The following is a 20,578-nucleotide window of genomic DNA, read 5'->3' as shown; positions in this document are numbered from 1 at the left end:
TCTAGCTTAGTTACAACTACAATAGCTAGTTGAGAACCTTGGAACAATCAAAAAGACAAAGAGTGCACAATGTAAATTTGGTTCTATATGATATGTATATTATTTTATGTGCAAAAACTTTTCCTAGTTTTGGAACAATTACTTGGAAAACCAATAGGTTAGTAGCAATGCAGATTGGTGAATACATTGAGCAATTAGGAGATAATTTTGAATTTGTGATGACTAGCTACTTTGAGGACTTCATGCAGTCAATGAAGAAGAGAATGTGAAAACTAGTATCTCTAGTAGAAAAGCATTGTGATGATGTATGTATTCTAGTAGATGTTGACTATACTTTTGTACAAGCTACTACATCAAGGGTGAGATAGTTAAGACCCTTAGGTTATGAAGTAAATGTGGATGAAGCCTTTGTAGCTATTACAACCTTGCTTACGGAAGAGGTAGATAAAAATGACAAGGAATTGGGAAATTGTGAATTTGTGAATTAGTGAAGTCCAACATTACCATGGAATTAAAGACAACTTCTGCTATGAAGAAGAATGAGAAGATAGTGAAGAAGTTATAAGCTAAATTTAGAGAGGGTGTCAAGTAGGAAGAAGAAGATGAAGAAGAGGATGAAGAGGAAGAAGATTCTCAAGAACATGCATCACTAGTTTTAACAAAAGGTATAGGAAAAGACCAAGAAGAAGATGAGAATAAGGTTACTAAAGGTGTTGAGGAAGAAGAAGCCAAGGAAGCATCTACTTCCACTAAACAATAGAAAAGAAAGGACAAGGCACAACTTGTGGCAAGGGCTAATAAAAAATGTCAAACCAAGCCAAGCCAAGACTACTGCACCTACTACAAGAGCTACTAAATGTGTAACATCATAAAAGGCCAAGGAAAAGATGAAACCAGTAGAGCAAGGAAGTCAAGTACAAAAAAGACCAAGAATGAAATATGTGGCACAAGTAGATTTTAATGAAAAGAAATTAGAATTAGATGAAATCAGCCAATTTAAAGTGGCGAGTCATAATCCTTTATTAGATCTTGAGAACCATTGTGAAAATATTAAGAATAGTGCAGATCTTTTAGGATTTTCTCATGTAGATTTTGACAATCTTGGTAAAATGGAGAAAAATCAAGTGGAGGAGGCCATATATTCCATGATGGAAAAATTCAAAACTGCCCTGCTAGAGATTGCCAACTCAATACATAAGAGTTTATATGATAGAGTTGAGAAAAAATGACACTATTGTTTGAAATTGGAGAGACAAATTAGAGAAACATCTCTAGCACAAGTGATGCCTAGACTATTTAAGGAAAAAATTGCTAAGGCTATGATTAAATATGTAGTTAGGTTTACACCTAAATATAGAACCTTCAAAATTTTACAAAATAATATTCTAGATGTAGTTAAGAAGTCTACATAGATGTGGAAGCTCACTTATGGGTTGACTGCAGTCAAGGAAGGTGAACAAGAACCCATTGAAGTGAAGGATGATGAAGAAGATGATCATGATGACACTATTGAGGGAGGAATAGAAATGAAAATAGATGACAAAGCAATAACTAAGGAAGAGCAACATGAAGAACAAAGTGTGCAAGATGCACAATTGATGAGCATTAGCCCTCAACATGTAACTAGTGTAAATACTAAAACAATCACTATTAAGGATGTTTCTAATGTCAAAGCTTAGAACATCAATCTCCTTATAGAATAAGATCTCAAGAAGATATTAGATCAGTCCACACTACAATAAAAGCTTTGTGATTATCCTATACTAGGCAGTATGGATGAGCTACAAAAGACAGTGACTAATACTGAAAGGGAGAAGGTGAATACACAAGAACCACCTTCAATGCCCCCTCGAGCCTCTCATGTAAAAGCTTTGGACATAGAACCTGAAGGTACATCAGACAAGGTTGATACAATTGCAAAAGATACAGTGGAAGCCCAGGCCATAATAAAAAAATAGAGTGGAATAGGAAAGGTAATCTTATCTAAACCTACAACACAAGATCAAAGTGCATCACAAGTCAATATGGTAGAATAGGGGAAGACTAAAGAGATCAAGATGACACCACAACTAAAGGAACAAACAACCATTCAAGACCTAGTAACCTTACTAGTATCTAACACTCCTTCAAGTCATACTCTTCAAAAGCCAAGCATAGATGCAACTTCATTACAGATCTTAGTGCCGAGCTTGAGTTCATTAAAGGATTAAGAAATAATCCAATATGGAGATGTGAGCCTTGATGAAGAAATAATTTTTTCCAAGTATGAATATGATATAATAACTATAGAACAAATGGGCATATTGCAACAAGCTCTAGTAAGAAAAAAGCATCAAGAAATGCTTAGAAGGGAGCATAGGCAGAAGCAAGCACTATAGGTTATTAAATATGTCTTTTTAGATGCATTTAGTCTACTAACTCTAGATGATACCAAGCCATTGATTGAATAGCTAAAAAACTTAGTGGAAAAGGTGAGTGATGCTAACCTAGATACAAATGCAAAATTGCTAGAATGGTCAGAAAAGAAATTTCAAAGGAAAGTCAATGAAAATATATTAGGTGACAGAGCACTAACACAAGTTGCATTGGAAACTAAGGTTGAGGATGTGAAGAAGGTACTTGAGAATATTTTCTCATTATACACTAAATTGTGTAATCCAACACTCTTCACCCAAGAGAGCAGAAGTCACATTTTGAGTTTGGAAAGTTAGATAAGTTCATCAGGTGCAAAACTGCCAATGCCACCAGCTCAGAGTGAGAAGTACTTCAAGACATTGCTTCAAACCCAGAGTTAATTAGCTACATTAAAAATAGATGAGACCAACATAAGGGCCAAATTGATTAGCATTTAGAAAAATTTGACCCCTCATATGGAAATTTTGCACAAGGAACTAGGTTATGTTGAAACCCTAATAAAGAAAGATCCAAATCTTTCTACACTCAATGGTCTAGTCCACCTTGGTGCTGAGCTGGCCATCCAAATCAAGTTTTTGGATGTAGCATGTGAGACTTGGGATGTAGCACTCAAGATAATCCTAGATGTCCATGAATCCTTTTTGGACAAACACATATTAAGTATATAACCCATTGACATAAGTGTCAAATAGGGGGAGATATATATTTTGGGGGAGAATAAGAGAATTTTGGGGGGATATAAGGAGAATGAGAAATGGGGGACAATAAAAAAAGGGGGAGATAAGAAGAATGAGAGAAAGTAGAAAAAGGGACAGAATAAAGACAAAATAAGCTAAGGATATTTACTCAGTAGGAGTATAGAATTTTGGATATAGAACAAATATATTAACTCAAGGGGAGTTATCAGATTTTGAGGTATCCAAGTCATTGAATTTTTTTAAAATTTTGAAGTTTTGTATATAACCGAGTTAAGATATGTTATGCTTGTAAGGAGAAGGATTTTAATTTATACTTAAAGTGTTTTTGACACTCATGTCAAAGGGGGAGATTATTGATCTCAGATTGGTTTTGGAAAGTGAGTGTCAACACACTTAAGTTATTTACTTAGTTCATGTCGAACAAGTAGTACATGCCAAGCACAACATGTATATTATAGAGCATGCCAAGTCAACTATGAGTGTTGAGTCACTCAAGTGCTGAGCAAATAGTGTATGCAAAGTAACACAAGAGCTAAGCAAACAATAGATGCTGAGTGATATAGATGTTGACTCACAACATAGAGAACAATGTATGTCAAGCATCAGAAACTTCAGATGTTGAGTGACACAGTTTTGGTATATTTGTTTGTAATGGCACAAACAACTACGTAAAACTTTTTTAAGCTAACTTAAGATTGAATTTCAATATTTTTGGAGATAAGGATGAATCTCAAGTTGGATTCCCTATGCAATTACATGCAACTAATTAGAAAATAGGAAGGTTTAAGCAACAAACTAGATGAATCTCAACCATAGATTCATACCTAACCATAAGTCACCAAAGTCTTTTTAAGGAGGACAAACCCTAAAATATCTATGTTGAGAAGAAGAAAGTAGTTTGCATGCACAAACAAAGAATTCGTGGTGGCTAAGGAGTTATGAAGTATGATTGTATTGTTAAATAAGTTAGAGTAGAATAGAGGAAAGTTAAAGGAGACAAAAGAGAGACATTTGATCAAGGAGGATTGAGAATACATTAGTTTAGAGGTGATATATTATCAGGCAACCAAGTGCTAACTGCAAGATCAATGCTAAGACATTCTAATAGGTGATTTTAGTTAAAGTCTCTTAACAAAGTAGTAATAATAGGTTGTATGAAATCCTTTAATAGGGTGCTTTCTTAATTGTGAGTTAAAGTCCTTTAACCAGACACACTTCTAACAGGGTGTTGAAATCCTCTAACAAGGTAAGACCTAACAATCTTTGTAAGCCTTTAACAGGGTAGAACTTTCATAGAGTAAATCATGTATCATGGTCAAAATATTGTAACCTTCATTGCATACACTTTATTACTACAATAGTGAAGATTTATGGGTGTCATCCCCACCTCAATTTTACCTTCTCATTGGGGGTTTTTTGTGTAATCATATATGGTGTTACATGTGTGTGTGTGTGTGTGTGTGTGAATATTTGCTTTCTTGCATATTTTAGATGTACATGCATTACATGTTACTTTAGTTTACTGATTAAATGCATGAGATGGATGTGTGGTGAAAGTTTTATGGGTCCAAGTTCAAACTACCAATTCACCCCACCCCCCCACCCCCCTCAGAAGTTTATGTTTTCTATTGTAATTCCAACATTCTCAATTTTTTTTTTGTGTTATCTCTCTTATGTTTCTGTTAATTATTTGAAGAATTTTGGCTACATCATGATCTCCATTACAATAAGCTTGCATAACAAATGAAGACATAGATTCCCATTTTAATCTATGACCAGAATGTTGATATCATTCAATCCATACCTTTATCCAATTTTAATTGTTTGCAATAAACAAATATATTGTATCCCACTCTTTAGAAACTGTACAAAAGTAATTGGATGACTTACAATAGATTTATTTTGAAGATTAAGAATGAATTAACTACAATAATATCTCATAATTTATTACCTTTCACTATCCTAAATTTTTCGTTCCCCATCAAGTATGTTAGAATTCTTTAGAATAACAGAGAGAGGCGTGAATCAGTTATTCAAGGTCCAATAATGTCCAATCCAAACTTTCTAATAAAAATAGAGAGTGAATCAGAAGTTCTATCATTTTCACTTTCTTATCATGCATGCAATTAAACATTAAACAATCATGAAAAGTAAACATGCATCACACCATACCACAAAGGATTTTGGTGACCCAAAAACCCTCCAGAAATAAGAAGGTAAAATTGGGGTGGGGATGACACCCACAAAATAACTATGCAATTGATTTCAACCACTTCTGATGGTTTGCCCTGTTAAAGGCCTACCCTATTAAAGGCTTTACACACTGTAAGATTTGACCCTATTAAAATATTTCTACACCCTGTTAAGAGTGTGCCCTATTAGAGGACTTAAGAACATTCAACTTAGAATGTCACCCTATTAAAGGATTTACATAGAGCTGTTAGGATCAGCCAAGTCCATGGGATCTACAGTCACCTTCTCAAAAGAATATTTTATCCCTCTCTAAGGATCTCTTATCCTTCTCCTAAGGATCTCTTATCCTTCTCTTGAGGCTTATCCACCTAGCTATTAAGCTAAACTAGCAATGTAGGATTTCATTATCTAATACAATGGTAAGAGAGTATTAGAAAGATTTTGACCTGCTAAAGATTGCAACCCTAACCTTGCAGATTTTATATCACTCTTCAATTCCTTTCTTTGCTTGGATTTTCTTCCTTGCAGTGCTGACAGCTTGTTCACCCTTCAAGATCTGTCTCCTTGAGTTCTTCTACTCATTATTCCAATGCACTCTATGGTCACTTGATCAACTTAGAGTCTTGATGCTCTTTACTTACTCCTCATTGTGTCCTCTTCTTGACACCTCACACTAACCTTCTCTTGGCTTCTTCACATGACCACACTTATGACCAACTCCCTCTCACACATGCTCTTGATCTCTGACCTATAACTCCTTATAAAGAAGTTATGTTCTTCATTTCCTGCTCAAATCTTGATTTGATCTAAGAAAATGATATTGTTTTCCCTCCAAATTGTTTCTTCCAGAAACTTCATGATAAGTCCACCTACATTGGCCTTGAATTGGTTTGCATGGTTTACATAAAATTTTGTGAAATCTACTCATCATCCTTATCATCCAACTATTCACAAAATTCAATGTAACAAACTTATCGTCACTGATCTGGTGAATCTTTTGACTTAACAAATAATGCAACAACTTGGCATCATTGGTTTACTGATGCTTGGCTCCTTCTATGTTACTCAGCTTCTACTGCATTTACTGATGCTCGACACCTGAAGAAATTTGCTCAGCATCCATTAATTTTTTTCTGATGCTCAGCACCTAAAGTCTTTTCCTGAGTTACTCATCACTTGAACAATTACTCGACACCTGAACATTCTTGTGTTACTCTGCACCTGAAGGATTGCTCAGTACACACTGAAGTTGAACTTGCTCGACTTCAACTATGAATTCGCTCGGCTCTAACTAGTTTGCTCAGCTGTCTCAAATGAACTTAGTTAGACTTTACAAATGACTTAGTTAAACCTTACATCTTTGATGTGTCTTAGTGTGTCCATTCTCTATGTCTTAAAGTATGTCATCAATACACTATTTCATCAATGGCTTAGCTGATCCTTATACTTCTTTACAACATCATAACATCAACCTTTCTCTAGGTGCTCTAGTTACATCTTATTGATTACCTCCTCCTTGTCAATCAACCAATTGATAGTACTTGGATCACTTAAGCAATCGTCATTCCTGCAAGTAGCAAGTTTGACATCAATGACAAAACAATGATTGAAAACATTCTTTACTAGTTCCATTATTCTTCATTCATGATCCTTTCAATCATTTCTAACAAAGTACCCCCCTTCAAAATTTATAATGGAGTTGAGATCCCAAATGCAATCTATATGGGTTTTTGCTACAAGATTAGGAAAATATTGAGTAATGTACACCATCATCTAGTATACCATATATCTCTCAACCATAGAAACCTTAGGACATGCTTTTTGTCAAGCCAAACCCTTCAAAATTTTTAAGTGTCTCTCAACCATCCACATTGACCTAGGATGTATAAGTCCATGCAATTCATTCTCCTCAACTCAGTGTATGAGGTAGTGTTCTTGTGCACTGAAAAATGTTGAAGGTAAACACTTTTTCATTTCACACATTAGTCAAAAAATTATTTTCTTCCAATATTTATATCTTCTTTATGGATTTCTTTAGATGAAAACCACCTACAATGGATTCAAGACACAAAAACATATAAATGTGAGACTTTACAATATATTACTTGTTTTATATATTAAACAAATATCACTGCTTACCTCATGTATTTTCTAAGATAATATATCACTTGTTTGATATTATTGTCGAAGTTGTCTAGGAGTGATAGGGGTAGCACATATTGTAACTATTGTCAACTAATGATTTCATTCTTTTCTAACATAATACAATGAAATTTGAATGCAATTTCAAAAATATTATTGTGATGTGGAGCCTAATCAGACTCAGAGGTCTATTCGACGTAGTTTGCCTCCTGATTATTTCTATGGGGGTTTTGAGGTAGTGCCTCCAAGATGAGGTCAAGGGGTAGCACCCTTGTGGGGTCCTTAGGTAGTGCCCCAGGTGCACTCCTTGTCGCAGTACAGGGTGGGGTTGAGGGGCAACACCCCCAAGGGGGTTTTTGGGGGTAGCACCCCTAAAGCCAAAAATGACCTTATATTGTAAAAGGCATCAACTACTATTTTTCTATTATTCTAGCCCTAATTTTTTAAGCAGAAAAAAATATTGTATAAAAGGGCTTAGGGTTAGGGATTTTTATAAGGTGTGATGCAAAAATTGGTTCTTGCAGTGGTATTGAGCTGTACGGGATTACAGATTATAATCAAGTTGTAATCACTAGATAATAATAATATTGGACTTGCTATTAGCGAACATAGCCTAGGGATTGGGTGAACCACATTAAATCTTGATTTTTTGTGTTCTCTTTTATGTGATCTACTATTTTATGATATTGGTTATATTTGCATATAACTATTATTTTTGTCTAAGGTTAATCCTAACAAATATATTATAAATAAAAAAGACCATGAATTACCTTCATGAAGGTATGCCAATCATGAATTTTTAGCCTTGGCCCAAATTCACTTTTCTTTGATATGAGATTGCTTATATTCGTAGCAAATCCTGTAGGAAATCAATTTTTTTGTATGATTTCTTTTATGGCATTACTTTGCTACTCTGTTAATAACCAAGGAAGGGCACTTGAATTAATTTGGTCTCCATTTCTATTTCATTTAATGATTATTTTCATTGCATGATTGGAATCATGAATGTCATTGCAAATTTTGGCAAGTTTTTCTTTGTCATGCCTTCCATCCAATATATTCCATAGTGCCTTTGTTACATTCTTTCCAATATTCATAGTATCAAACAAATGCACAATTTTTTGCTAATTGTAGTAGGAAAACCTATTAAATTCTCTGGGATAACATTTTAGTCCCATTGGAAGGTTGTCAGTGATGCCTTGATGACCTTCATGATCATCAATTACATAATTAGCCAACAAAACACAATCAAAATATATAATTTCCAAACATAAACCATTAGGTGGAGAGATACTACCTTGAATTCTATTATTCCAACTACCATATCTAAGGTGTCATTCTTCATGGCTTTGATGTAGTCTCTTCTTTCCCATTGAAAAGATATTTTTCAATTATTGATACTTATGATTTCTATGGAGGAAGTGCTTATACTCATCAAACACTTGCTTTCTTAAACTTTTGAAATGACGAGATTTCATCTTTGGACCACACATTAGACATGAAAATTTTACCTTTGTTTGAAGACCTACAAGATAATGATACAATTGGATTAAATATGTTAATTTTTAGAATTAGTATTATCACATACAACTAGTTTTCAACATACAATACCACAAAAATATTTCAACCTTGGGGCATCATGAATTTTCAATAGAAGCATTGAATGAAATTGAAATTGTTTTTGTCCAATTGGTCTAGAGATATCATACATAGTGTTGTGGTTTCACAACACATGTCCCATTTCTCATACAAATGGGGATCCCCTAGTGAATTTTTCTCTATCAGGCTCCTAGTTTGGAGCCTTGGTCATCTTGGGAATCTACCATAGTCTCTAAAAAAAAAGAGTCAAAAATCAGAGAGGATCAAAATTCATCATTTTGGGCTCTTATATTCTTTAAGTGCACATATGCACATGCACCCTCGGGGGGTGCGCACTAGGCACCCGAGGCCTATAAGGTCCCCAACCCCTCCACTCACTTTTCCACTCTACAATGCCACACATCTTCACTCTGTATTGCCACACATCTACACCTCCTCCAACCAAAAGGAAAACCTAATAAAAATCTAAAAATAACTCCCAAGGGCTAAAAAGGTATGCACATGCACACCTCCATGAGATGCTTATGTGCGCACCTCCATGCAAGTAAAAGAAATAAAGAGGCTCCTAAGAAAACTCTATTAGGTGCACACATGCTCACCTTCGCACCCATAAGGGGAAGCCAAAAACTAACTTAGACTTCCACCCCAATTAGCACTACACACATGCATAGCTATGCATAGGGGTATGTGCACTCCTTGCATAGGTGTGCATGTGTGTATGTGCTCAACTGCGTAATTACCCCATTCTTGGCCTAATTCAATACACCAACACATGTGTAAGGGTGTGTTGGGTGCGCTAAAATGCATAGCAAAGCATTTTGATGGAGGTTAACGACTTTTTAAAATATTTTAAATGGTTTTAATTTGTTTGGGAGTTAGTCTAGGGTCTTTTCAGGTCAATTTTTTACCTCTAGACTAATGTATGCCTCTCTTTTACAGATAGAATAACATCCTCATCGTCTTTAATGAAGGAGAAGATGGCTCCAAAATTGGTTGCATTTAAATATCAATGAGCCCCTAAGAAGTCATGATTCTAGGATGGGCACTTAGAGATTCAAGATACTAAACTGGGACACAAAGGAGAATACCTTCCTTATCATATGCAAAAAACTAAAGAAAAGATTAACAATGGTATCTGCACTCATCTGGTTAGGGCTTGTCAATGTAACATCTCACCTAACATTAGTTCAATCCTCAAAATTGATAATGATCCTTTTGGATCACTACATGATCTAAGGGAAGGTCATAAAGAGTGTTACATGAGAGATAGTCTAGGCCTCCAACCCTAGAACATAGAAACAATATTTTGTCTCCCAAGGGAAGATCAATACTTGCAAATCTCATATGACATATTAGAGAGAAGCATGCCAGATTAAAATTCTTGGCCCTATGAACTATACCCACAATTGGTAAAGAAGAAGCTCCCATGAAAAAGTGTGTAATAAAAAGTGGTGAATGATGAGTTTATCTTTGCAATTATTAGGTTTATTGAAGGCGACTATGTGAAGAGATTGTTAGTAGAGGCAACAAATAGAGTCATAGAGATCTATGCATACTACATCTGGTTTAAAACCTTCACATGTCTTCAAGTAGCTGGTATTATTGAATGCCCCAAGAAGCTCCCAAGATAGCTATTAAACAGGCTGATACTCCTAGAGATAGCTTGCCAATTCACCTCTTCTTATGATAGAGAGAAAAAAAACATAAGAAGATATGGGTATAGCCCATAAAAATTGGTGCCTTTGAGGTGAAGTAGAAGTAGGATATTGCCACGTTCAATTCTAAGTGGGATCAATATCCCTTGGAAGAATACAAATCCCCTCGCACTTTCTTTGACAACATTGGGATGGTACAACATTTGGTAGGAAAATAATTTGTGCATGTTGATGCTTTAGAAGATCATTGGATGAATGCAATAAAGGACTACAATATACATATAAGGAATTATTGTAGGACGATTCTATGCTTAGTAGAGAATGTGCTAAAGATGAAAGTTCCTTTGAAGGCTATAGAAAATGATGCCAAAGAAGTGATGGATCCTTTATACAATAGAGATAAAATCTATGATTGACCGATTATGAATGTTGAAAGAGGCCAGGAAAAAATGATGACATAGCTCATTGGGCTAGGCATGTAGTTGAATTAATAAGGGAATAGATCTAGAAGCCATTTAAAATGGATCTAGTTCCTTAGGCCATACCCCTACAAGCCATAGCTAGGGTAATCAAAGGCAAAGGTGTGAAGGTCACCATGCCAACCTACCCCACTCAGTCTCCAGTAAGGCTAGAAATGGTTCATCAACATGAGTGTGAGGTTGAGTACTTTGAAGTTGATAAGGGAAGAAGAGGAAGAGAGCACCTCCTAGGGAAAAGGAATTGTTAAAGTTGATGAAAGATCAACCACACAACTCCCAAGAATCACCTGCATGCAAACATGTCACAGAAAGAGAGAAGCAAAAGCTATAGAGGCTGTAATTCCCAGATCCATAGATGAGACATTCTTGATGAGAAAAAAAAAGAAATTTATATTATCAAAAGTGAATTAATTTTACAAAGAGATGTCATCCTTATAAAGGAGATCAAAACCCTAACAGGTCACTAGCCTAGGTTGCATAATAATAATTAATAAAAGAATTAATTACTATATGCTTGAAGTTTAGCTTAAGTAAACTAGAGATAATAAGTGACTTAATAATTAAATAAATACGATTTAATTAATAAGAAAATATTTTATTACTCTAACACCCCCCTTAAGATAAACTTAGGGAGTAGCTAAAAACCTAAAAAATACTACTAAAAAGAAATTTGGGTCTTGACAACAAAGCCTGATGAGGTACCCAAGCACAACCAAATTTCTAAGAGGAGGAGAAATAGAGAAAACCACATGGGAAAATCCCTACTACAAAAAGAGATGGAAATTATGTTGAAATAAATTAGTAAAGGACTGAAGAAGCCTCCAAACTAGGGAATGTCCCATAAGATAGGAACAAAAGATGATCATGAATAACACCAATGAAGCATGATGCTACGAACACTACCAAATTTTTGATTTGAAGAACCTCCACTATATAGAACATGACCACGTAGAGAAGACTAAGTATGAAGAGTTGATCAATTGAAGATGGAAAGTGTATTCATGGCCTCAAAAAATAGGAATGCAAGAATGTCTATATGGTAAGTGATCCATCTCATCAAAATGCATACATATCCAACCATTACAGTCACCTAGTACATAGGATCAAATACTAAATACATAATGTTGAGCTATCATTTTACATGATGCTTAATGACAGGAGTCCTTTCAAACTCCTCTCTTGAAAAGCTAATCTAGGATCAACTCCTAGGTTCTAAGTGATCTTGTGATCTACTGGAATCTTGTCAGTTGAAGATAAATGTACTTGTTCATAAGGAGGCCTTTGCTCATCCTAACTGATTTGGACAAGATGTTTGATCTGCTATTTTGAAAAGTAACCACAAAATAGATATATTTTTGGTATTTTCTATTTTATGATGAAATGCAATTTAACAATGCAACTATATGAATTCCTAATTTAACCAAGTGTTAGCAAAGAAAATATCAAAGATAAGGGAATGAGATATGAAAGCAAATAACTTGAAAGGGAAATATGTAATGGACATAAACCATAGTAACAAAACGTATGCAAGTTAAATTTTTGAAAAGATTGAGTAGGAAACCAATGAAAATAGGAGCAATGCTTCCTTAAATCCACTGATGCAATCATCGATGGGAACTTAGTAATAACTGATAGATGTTTCACTTCTCATCAAATCACAAGGCCATAGAAAGTGCAGTCATGCAAAACAAGAAGCTATGTAGGAACAATAAGGTGATCTTTTTTCCAACTTAGTACGTTAGCAAAATTCATTAACACATGACAAATACTAGAACTAAATGATCATAAAATCAAGTCAACACAAAAAAACCATTGGCTCCATTATAATTCATGAACATGTATTCAAAAAAATAACACACTCTGACAAGAATAACTACAATCAAAATGAGAGCACCAATAGCATATATTATTGCATCAAAATAATGGCTTGGAGTACTTATTACATCCATATATTTATAAGAATTCATCTCCTCTTTTATGTTGACAGTGAGGTCTCTTAGAATGCATACACATGCGTAAACTAATAAAACAAATCTAATTATATACAAACAGACTCTCTAAATGGTGGTAAGTAGGTCTCCACCCTTTTTTATATCAGTTAATGGGTGCATAAGCCTTTACATGACTTAAAACAATAAAAGAAGAAGGAGATAAGTAGAAGGAAGCTACAAGAGGATCTAAGAGTCATTGGAAGCTCTAAAAATGGAAGCTTGACCTTCTTTGGGCATTTCTAGGAGTTAAATTGTCATCAGAATGTGTTTTTGGTTCATGGATGGCTCTAAATTAGGAACTGGTAGTTAATTGACAGTGCATTGTTACTTCTTCAAAATTACCAGTACATCTCTATGAATATCACACTTGCACACCTCGTGCACCTCTCACACCTTGATGATAGGTTCCAAAAATTAAAAAAAAATCCAAGTGCCAAAAATGAATCTCTAGCTTCTAGGTTTTGTACCCCTTTATACCAAAGTGATGTCTAGATATTTGCTCTTGAATTTCTCTATAATCTTAACTACTTGGGGAGCTTCTAGAAAACCCAACACTTTATAATTATCTTTAACTGTCTATTGATAGTTACTAACCACCATATGAGTCTCCACAAAATCCTTCAGTTTAGTGTCCAGTTCCAACAATACCTCTTCAGTCTTAAATTCTTTCCTAATATCTTCATTAGATGAAGAATCCTCAAAAGTTATTCAAAATTGTTGGACAAATGATTGCAATGACTTTAGTTTTATTTTTGAATCATCTTCAAAAATCTCAAGGGTAGAAACATCATTGTACTTTTCTACTTCCAAAATATGCTCTTGAGTTCAGTCCCTTAACCTTTGAATATCTTCATGAAGTCCTTCCATGACCTTATTGTTGGCAACTATCTTCTCAATCTAATATTTGAGCCTATCAAGCTCTTCTATTTTATACACTTCCATGAGTGTACAATACCTTTGACCCTTTATTGTTGTCAAAAACTAGAGATCTTTAGCCCAAGTATGTATCTCATACATTAACCCAAAATCCTAGTTCACTATGGACAACAGTTTATCTGCACTTGACTAAATGTAATACAATAGGTTCAACTTACCCTATATTATTTGTATGCCCTTCTATTCAAAATTGTCATGCCATTGCTGACATGCTCCCAAAAATGGATCCATTTGAATCATCCCCTTTTCTTTCCTCTCTAATGCCACAATAAGAGTGATCTTTGGATGATCTAGGTCTAGTGGACCTACTATTGCATGCTGATTATCTCTCATAATCACATTTAGTTTTTGTAGCACCACCAATTCTAACTCATTCCTATCCATATGCTTGAACACCTCTTTTACACCCTTAGTAATTAGTATTTTGGTAGTGTCTACTATGAGCTTTCCTAATAGGACCTCCTTGATTTGTTAATCACTAGGAGTCAAATCCTTAGTGTCAACATGTTGAGAAGGGATGGCTATATTTTCAAGAAAGTCTTGATTTTGGTTCTTCATAATGAAGGCCAATGGTCACAAATCACCTGTAGGTAGCTTAGGCTTCTTGATGGTTTTACTAGCTCATCCACTCCCTCCTCAATAGTTACATTTAACTACCTCTTTTTTCGAACCATTACCTCCATCTTCAGCCTAGCAGGTGTAGTACCCATTGGAGACATATATTTGAATGAAGAGGGGGTTTTCACTACAAGTCCCTTTCCCTTATTAGTCCTATCTAAAGTCCTTTTTGGTTGAGTGAGATTACTAGTTTGAGTCTTTGTTTTTGCTTGGGCTAAGGTCCCAACCTTAGTATCATGAGGAGTTTGTTGAGGTTCCTAATGTATTTTCCCCTCCTCTAAAACTTCATCGACTTGTATTTAGTGGGGCTCTTCATCTTCCTCCAGTGCTTGTTCTTCTTCTTCAGTAGACAGAGGAAGTAGTGTCATAGATCCTTTGTCCATAAATGATAAATCTTGAGATGGCAGTGGGGGTAGGCCTAGAGGCCCTTGAGGTATAAGTGGTAATTGGTACCAGTTCTCTCCTAGGGATTGACTCATTAGAGTTTCTCATATCTTCTCCCCCACCATCTTAGTGCTTAGAGGCATGAAATCAAAATCTAAGAGGTTAAAGACATCAACCTCTTGATCCTCCATATCTGTGATCCATTGTTGTTGCTCATACTCTAATGTTGTAACTTGAATAAGTTTCTTTGGATCAAATGGTGGTATTAGAGTGGAAATCCTTCTTCTTTCCTCTTCCAAGGCCTTGGATGACTGAGTCCTATGACTCAAGGGAACATTATCAAGTTTCTCCTCCTCTTCTTCTTCAACTTCAGGAATGGTTTCAGGCACCTATGGAGGAGGAGTATTCTTTTTCTTCAATTTTCTCCTATGTGACCCTGCCATAGTGGACTCAATCCTGGCCTTCTTAGATTCTAAGGGGGAGGATTCTTCCTCTTGACCTATTGGTGGAACCCTTTGTTCTTCCTCATCCTACTCCTATTCCTATTTGTGTGGAGGTACTTTCTTAGTCTCTTGGACTTGGGCTACTTGCTCATCTTGAGGCTCTGCTTGTTCATGATCTTGTTGAGGTTGTTAAGGTGGTTAGGTCTGATTGGTTTGTTTGATACCCTTTTTTACTCTCTTCCTTTTGTTATTTCCCTTATCTACCCTAAATTACTCAACCTCCCTATCATGTTGATAAACCATTTTTGGTCTTACTATGGATTGCACTAGGAATGTTGGCACCATAATTTTTATACCTTTGCCTTTCATAGGCCATGTTATGGCTTGTAGAGGAACAACCTATGGAACTAGATGAGGTTTGAATGGTTTCTTGATACATTCCCATGTCAACTGGACAATATGCTAGGCTCTTTTGTTGATGTTTGCATTCTCATCCCTACTAATTTTTGCATTCTTTATAGGCCATTCATATATCTTATCCCTATTTTATAGTGGATCTAAGAAATCTTTTGTATCCTTCTCAACAACCTTAAGAGGGATCTTCATCTTGAGTGCCTTTTCCCCTAAATATAGAGTCATCCTATAATAGTCTCTAATTTAGACATTATAGTCATCTATGGCATTCATCCAGCGGTCTTCTAGTGCTTCCTCATTTATGAATTGCTTCCCTCCTAGATGTTGCACCCTTCCAATATTATCAAAGTATGAGCAAGTGGAGTTGTACTCTTCCAATGGATGTTGATACCGTTCTAAATATAAGGTCATTATATCTTACTTTTTCTCTACCTTGAAGGCACCTATGGTGATTGGACACACCCATGTCTTCTTGTGTTGTTTCCTCACTCTATCATATGTAGATGTGAGTTTCCTAGCAATCTCCAAAAAAACAAGCCTATCAAAAGGATATCTTGGGAGCTTCATTGGGTTCACTTGTGTGCCAGTTACCCTTAGGTATTTGAATGTTTTGAACTAGATGTAGTAGGTGCCAATATTTGTGATTCTAGTTGCTACCTCTATTGACATATGATTAGCATAATCACCCTTTATGAATAAGATGATTGTGAATACAAAAATATCATTCACTATTCTTTACTCCTTGCTCTGATCCACAAGCTTCTTCTTCACTAGTTTAGGGTATATCATATAATGCCATGCATTTGCATCTTGCATGCTACCCCTTTTGTAAAGTCCTAAGTAGTTGGTTGTTCTAGCTACTAGTAAGTACACCATGTATGATGTCATGTAAAATCTTGGATTAACTTTTATGTCTACTAGCTATATATGAGCAATGTTAGTATGCTAATAGAAACCAAATTTAAACAAAGCTTCTACAAACTAAACAAAATTCATAAAATTCAAGATAGACTAAGATGAGCTCTCAATTGAGAATATGAGCCATTAATGGACTCTCTCAATAAGAAGCTCTCTTGTTGAGTGGCTTTGTCTAAATAGATAGGATGTATGCTCAAGCTTATGCTTCAAAAATGGCTTCAAATGGAGTTGGAATTTGGGTGTGAGTGTATGGTTTTGATGTAAAATGGCTTCTTAAAATGGCATTATGACTTTACTTCATGGATTGTGTTGTTTTGCAAAGGGGAAGGATCCAATTTATAGGCAAGAGGCTTGAGGGATTGAGGGATAAGATGCAAGGATGAGAAAAAGCTCATGGAGGGCTCAGATTGCATGAGAGGAGAGCACATGGATTGTGCTTCCTTATAGCCAATCAAGGAGTGACACATGTCACAGGGTGAGAGGATGGAGGAAAGGGGAAGGATGAGTCATCAAAGGAGGCTCAAGGGATAAAATCTTCATAAAGACCCTCATAATGACTTGTAAGAGCAATAAAAGGGCTTGGAAGAGTCATTTATGGCCTAGTGGGCTTTATAAAGTTTTATGGTTGAGATATTTTGAGAAAGATGAGAGCAATTTCGACTTGGGCTTGATTAGGAGGGTTTTAAGATTTCTTAGGATTGTGCAAATGATTAGAGGATGGATTAGGATGGTTTAGGATTAGCTTAGGGATAGGCAAGTGGATGGAATTTAATGAGGGTGGGTGAAGGAGGAGATATTTATTAACTTTGGCTTGGGTTAGTAAGTCTTAACCCATGTTTAGAGAATGTGACAAGGTTAGGAGGGGATTGGGATTAGGTTTAAAGACATCTTCTAGAAGAGTCTAGACTTTGGATGAGGATAAAGACTTTCTAGAATAGTCTAGAATTTCCTAGGATGAGGATGAAGACTTTCTAGAAGAGTCTAGAACTTCTTAGGATGAGGATAAATTAGATTTTAAGGAAATAAATAAAGTTTTATTTATTTCAAGGGTTTGGGTTGAGGAGATATTTATTAAAACTTTTTTAATAAACATGAGGATTGATATTTAATCTTAATTAAATATTTTGAGTTGGGATTAGGGGTAGGAAATGATGGGATTAGCCTTTAATCAAAATTAAAGAAGGATTAGAAGATTTTGGAAGAGGTTAGTGATCTTAAGAAAATTGGCGAAGTTTTGGGCAAAAAATAAATTTTTTATTTATTTTGGGTTTTTTGGTCAATTTATTAATTAAATAATTAATAAATAAGGAAATAATGTTTAAATAAGATTTAAACATTTTTGGGAGGGATTCCTTAATTAAATATTTTAAATTAAGATAAAGGGATTTAATGTCATAAAAATAAATAAATAAATTAAATAAATAATTAATTAATAAATGATGATGTCATTAGAATTTTTTCAGAAAATAAAAATACTTTATTTTCTAAAGGTTTTTAGGTGTCTACATTTTGCCCCTCTTTGATGTGATGCCACAAGTGGCATGGCATCAAAGATAAGAAAATAAGATGCCCAAGGCTAGAGCAAAAGAGGAGAGAATGGACTGCAAGCTGCCCCCTCAAGAAGGCGGTGGGGAGAGAAAGCGAGGCTCGATAACTTCTTGAAAAGTACAAGAATCTGAGATGAGAAAGAAGACTTAGATTGGCTTAAGAGAAGAGGTTTAGTTAGCTCAAACTCTCACTATGGGAGAATGATAAAGGGAGAATTAGAGGCACAAGAGGAAGCAAGCTTAAGATCTTAGGGATTGTAGAGGATGAAGGAGCGGAGCGCTATAAAAAGAATCCAAGATGGGGAGATGGATGAGGGGACTATAAAGCTGATGCAACAAGATTTCAAAGAGTCAGATTGGCAGAAGATGGGTTTCAAAGATCCCTAGGACTAGGATTGTAGATCTCGAAAGATGAGGCTTGGTGGATTGATTTGGATTGGTGGATCCCTAAGACAAGGATTGTGGATCCCTAAAGCTAAAGGTGAGGAGTGATTCAAAGAGATATGGTTGCACAAGCTGGGGTAGGAGAGACAGATTTTGGATATGGATGGGGGATAATGGAGATGAAGAGATTCCATTGAAGCTTTTTGAGTAGGGGATACTTCAAAGAGAAGTACCACCATGTAGTTGAGCACTAGATTTGCTATAGGACTATCGGTTAATTGCCAAGGTTACCAAGAACATCAAGGCCATGTCACCAACCATCCAGAGGACTGACGGACTAACTCAAAACAAACACGCAAGGATTGCCCCAGCATCACACATGAAACCTGGAGGAAACAGTGTGGAACCGACACTGGGTAACCCACAAGCAAAAAAGAAACAAATGAAAGACTTGATCAAAACCGTACGCTCAGAGTACCCCATTCATAGCATACCATGATATGGAAGATCATGGCAACCTTGAGGAGGGAACAAAAAGATTGCTTGGAAAAGATACTTCAAGACCCAAAAGGGAAGATTCCAAATCAAAAGAAAGTGAAAATCCAAAAGAGAACCGTTTGCCAACGAGATGGGTAGGACGAGGTACTAACAGACCAAAATCAGACATGAGGAAAGCTATATCCTACAAGGATCTATCGGAGAGCACCTAAGCTGATGGATCTAGATGAGTGATGCATCTGGCAAGCTAAACTAAGAAGGATAACACTTTGGTGATAGGAGATCTAGTTAAAGGATGCATTGGAATAGCTAACCAAGGGTTGTGCGATGTTTGCAAGATGCTAATCAAGGAGGAACTGACATGAAAGCTAGATAGATACAATGGTACTAAGCTAAAGAGGATGTACAAGCTGACGGACCAAGATATTTACAAACAGACTAATCAAGATATGGTACAAGCTAATGGACCAATGATAGGTATGATACAGATGGATAAAAAGCTCAGGATGAGAGGATAGCAGGATGGTTCGATGTTGTGCAAGATGCAAAAGCTAAGGGTGGGGTGATAGTGAAAGATATGCATCCAATGATGATGACAGATTTTGTGAGCAAGGATAGCTAGAGGAGCAAGATTAGATGGCTGGATAGGATGGTAGATAGCTAGGATTATGATGGATATAAATAGATGACATTGGGTTTGCATGAGGATAGCCTAGAGCTAGATACCAATGACAAGGGAGGATGGAAAAGACAAGATCTCCAAGGAATATAGTGCCCCTAATCAAAAGATAACATGCAGAAGGAGGTCTTATGATGGATGTGTTAGGAATGAAGCTAGGATGGAAAAAGCTGAAGGGGCTAGGGAGATGGATGATAGCTGGGATGGTTGGTTGAAGCTATAGGAGATAAGTGGATGGTGTGAGATGGAAGATGGAGGGTGGAGGATAGGTCAAGAGATGACCAAAAGCATGAGGGTGATAGGCTAAGCTGGGGATGGCGAGATTACGCATGACGCTTTTTTGCCAAGTTTTCATCATGGTACTTGTCTAAGGTGCTTGAATTGCCAAGTTTTCACCAGTGGATGCTTTATTTTTCTTTACTTTTTTTTTGACTTTTTCACTTTGGACTTAGCTGGAATGATTTTGGCTTTCTTCAGCTATTTTTGGCTCATAGATGTTGGTAGGATGGATGAAAAAGGATTGGATTGAACAAGTGGAATGGTGGGTGGGAGTTTGATAGATAATGGATGCGAAGGCATAAGGCT

The 20,578-nt window shown here is 35.9% G+C and overlaps 1 pseudogene; it reads left to right on the top strand.

The window, feature by feature from the left end:
• Nucleotides 1-1,772: 1,772 nt before the first annotated feature.
• Nucleotides 1,773-20,578, top strand: part of LOC149540702 (septin and tuftelin-interacting protein 1 homolog 1 pseudogene) — a 116,431-nt pseudogene continuing 97,625 nt past the window's right edge.

This window comes from Cupressus sempervirens, chromosome 9 (genome assembly GCF_028749045.1).
Source record: "Cupressus sempervirens isolate cs-2001-9-10 chromosome 9, ASM2874904v1, whole genome shotgun sequence".
NCBI classification, from domain to species: domain Eukaryota; kingdom Viridiplantae; phylum Streptophyta; class Pinopsida; order Cupressales; family Cupressaceae; genus Cupressus; species Cupressus sempervirens.
Note: the sequence above shows the minus strand (reverse complement) of the source record. Positions and strands in the feature narration are given on the sequence as shown.